Below are 4,013 nucleotides of genomic sequence, written 5' to 3'. Positions count from 1 at the left end.
CCCTCCCCACCCCATGCCCGATGCCCCACACTACCGCCACTCGCAGCCCGCCTGGGGCTGCCTGTGCCTGCTCCAGACAGCTCTGTGCAGGCTGTGAGCAGCTGCAGCATGGGGCACTGGCCACAGGGTGGGTGAGGGGCCATTTTTCCCCACCCCCCGCGCTCCTTCCCTGCCCGGGGCCCCCCTGCCCTTCTCCCTCCCCCCCCTTACCTGCGGTTTCGGCAGGGGGCAGCCACATGCTCCCAGGCCAGAAGCCCTGGCTGGTGCTTCCAGCTGGAGGGAGCAGGCGGGGTGGGCCCTGCTGTTGTGGAAGCCTGCTGGGCTTCCTCTGGGTCCTACTCCCCTTGGTTCCTGTCATTTTGACAGGAACCAAGGGCAGATAAACATTAATTTTCTACATTTTTTAGGAGCCCACCCCTGGGTTACATACTTACAGGAGCGGTAAGGCTGGTTTAAAAAGGCAAAAGTAAGTCCTAATAGCATTCTTTTAGCACAGATTGTTCATACCATTTTATTTAAACAAAATGTGAATGCGCACACAGGGATAATATTTCTCTCTCCTCAAACAAACAGGTCTATCAGTCTTTGAAGTGAAAAGATATTCTCTTTTTAAGGCAGTGATCCTGCTCTAGTCATACCAGTTAAAAGCCAAGAAGAATTATAGATCTCTGATTCTGTATTATAATGTGTTAATTCCCATACTTTTCCCCAACATGGAGTACCATTATTCAGCAGTTCCTGATGCAGGATTTCAGCCACAGAAATGAAATTCCCAACCCATAAAGAACAGTATTATAATGGTGCTGAACAATGCAGATTTCATTTTAACCATGCCTACTTTCTTTTTCTACCAGAGTAGGTATAGTCAAGACACCAAAGTTACAGCTGGCCACAGCCATGTTGACATCATTTTTTTACCATGTAAGAGCACTTTCAGGGACAAGGAATCAGTTGCCTCTTGCAAAGATGTAAGATCCCACCTGTAAAGAATCAAAGGCATGCCTAATGAGAAACAACTGCACCTAAGCTGTAAATTAACTAATCTATATGACTGTTTCTTAATATATTTAATTTCCATATCTAGTACTTTTGGTGCAGGAGTCACAGAATTATACAATATGTTTACTTTTCATTCTAGGATTTTCCTGACTAGGTCACTGCTTTTCTGCATAATACCTACATCAAATATTCACAGACTTCTTCCATGCAAGTCATGCTTTAGCAACACCAAAGCATTTGCTACCCAGAGGAAAAAAAAGCGGCGGCTTTGTGATCGGATTTTGGGAGGCATCACAGAACATTAAAGTCCACAGATTGTTATTATGGTATAAAAACAAATAAAATAGGATATAAAAATAAAAAATCCAGCACTCATTTCATGATCCATATCATGCTAGACTGTTTATACTAAAAATGCATAAATGCTTTATCAAATTAATCTATTTGATTGTATCATTACAATATACAGTGAATAATTTATACTACTTACTGGCTTCAGTACAGGGCTGTTTTAGAATGATTACAACATAAAAAATTATGTCAGTGTTTTTGTTAATAGTAAAAATCCTTCTCTCCCTATACTGTACATAATTCTTTAGGCCTCCTGCTAGAAATAGTAAAAGGAAACTTTTATTTATTTTTTGAGAGAAAGAGACAAGACCAATTGGTTGTGATAAATAGTAAACCTGAAAGGGCAACTTCTAAATATTACCTTCAGTTTTTCAGCTAAAGTAGAGGCATGTTTTCCTCAGTTGATATTTGTGATTTCAGACTTTGGATACAACATAAGAATTTTTTTAGATCAGTCTAACCAAGGTTAGGTCAGCTCAAAATGTCCAGGTGTGCATACACTCACAGGGCTTAAGTTGTCCTAAAACTGGTGTGCCCAGTCTAATATTATCTTACCTTAGAGGTGGGCTAACTTTAGATTGCCATAGGGTTAACCCAGCCTAATGAGCACCCGTACATATTCTCAGCACGGCCCTGGGGCTGGGAAAGCCCAGCCTCTCACCATAGACCTGGGACTGGGCTACCCTCTCCCCACCCTCACCCTGAATAGGCTATTTTATAGCCTTCTAACTAAGCCCCTCAACTCCAGCAATTTTGTCTATTTACTAACACAAGCAGTTTGTCCAGTAGGCCAAGGGGTTGTAGTCCAGTGGCTCCATATCCTCAGCGAGATAGGTAACCACCAAAGCCTCAGCACTACCTGCCTGAGGCTGGGGTCTGGTGCGTTTGGACCCCAGAATTGAAGCCATGCCCATGACCAACCTTGGCAGTGGCTGGTGTGGAGGAGACTGGCTGGTGCTGGTAATGTGGGCACAGGAAAGTGGATCCCCTTCTTCCACATCCTCTCACCTCGGCATTTCAGCCTCCCTGACTTTGTTCACCAGCACCTGCATCCAGTGATCAAGGGTTTTGGGGCTGCCAGTGCACATGCTCCTCGGATCACACATGTCCACCATCATGTGAACCGTACTGGACCACAAGGGATGCCCTCCTTCAGCCGCCTCACCAGCGCCTACACATCTGGTGACAGCGGCCTGCCCCAGCCAGGAACATCAATCCCCTGGAACTTCTCCATTTGGTTCTCCAGTTCCTTCACTACGAGGATCACCTGGCTGAGGAAGACATCGCCAGCGCTAAGGGTCTCAGTGGCCTCAAGGAAGGGCTTGAGGACCACCAACTTCTAGGAGACGGTACCCCACTCAGCTCTGTTCAGGGGGGCGATGATCCCAATCTCCCCAAGCAAGTCTATTTCATGGATGGCCTTCTGTTGCTCCACCAACCTTTTGAGCATCAGGTATGTGGAGTTCCACCGAGTCTCTACATGCTGCATGATTTTGTGCTGCGGGATGCTCAGCTCTTCCTGTTTCTCCCACAGTATCTTGTCCCCCCTTGATGCTGCGGTGGAAGTAGCCCGCCACCTTCCTGCATTTGAAAAGCAGGTGGCTTGTAGCAGTACTGGTGGTGGCATTATCACCGGCAGCCCTGTTCCCCTCCAAGGCATCCCTCACTATTAGATGCAGCCTGTGTGCCACACAGCAGATGCCAACAAAGTTGGCATCATGGACCGCCTTCACCATATTGGCCCCATTGTCAGTGACCATGAACCCACGGGTGAGCTCGGCCTGCCCAATGAGCCACCCTGTACCATGCAGTTCATGGCCCTCATGATCTCCCTTGCTGTGTGGGACTCATCCAGCACCTCAGCTTGCAGCAGAGCGCACTGATGGCCTGACTGAGTGCACCAGTGCCCTGTGAGGGAGAGGTAGGCGTGATCGCCACCCTGGATGCTCCAGATGTCAGAGGTGAAGTGCAAGGCTACCTGCAGCCCTGCCTTGCGCAGCTCCTCCCTCAAGTACTCCCTGCACGCCTCATACAGGGAGGGCACCACCGCTCTGCTAATGGTGGTGGGCGTGGGCACTTTGTAAAATGGGGCCAGAAGTGCTATGAACTGCCTGAACCCTGGCCACTCAACTAGGGAGAAGGGCTGGCTATCCAGAGCAAGCATCTCCCCAGTGCTCTGGGTGATCATGCTCGCCTTGGGAACACGCCCCTCTTTCTGTCCACCTTTCCCCCACTGGTCCAGGGTGCCCTGCCTCTGCTTTGGGGGTAAGGGGGCTTTGGAGTGAGTGGGGGACTTTCCTTTCGGCACACTCACACTGGTACCAGGCTGAGCAGCAGGAAGAAGGGCAAGGGGGTACTGCCTCCTCAGATGCAGCAGCATGACCATGGTGGAGAATTGTCTCACATCCTTGCCACAGCTCATGTGCCTTCGGCAGTACTGGCAGATGGCAAACCTGGGATCATCTGCCAGCTCAAAATGATGCCACACTACACTACCCCTTCCCCCAGCTTCTGGGTTGAGGCTGAGGATCCTGCCTTATCCTACTCCTCAGCAGGCTGAGGCTCAACAGCAGGAGGAGCCATCTCACCTGAGCCACTTGCCTCCACAACCACAGCCTCCTCCAAGGTGCTGCTTTCCGGAGGAGACCTGGGTCTAGGGGAAA

This window comes from Alligator sinensis, unplaced genomic scaffold (assembly GCF_000455745.1).
Source record: "Alligator sinensis unplaced genomic scaffold, ASM45574v1 scaffold465_2, whole genome shotgun sequence".
NCBI lineage: Eukaryota > Metazoa > Chordata > Crocodylia > Alligatoridae > Alligator > Alligator sinensis.
The sequence above is the reverse complement of the archived record's forward strand: the minus strand, read 5'-3'. Positions refer to the sequence as shown.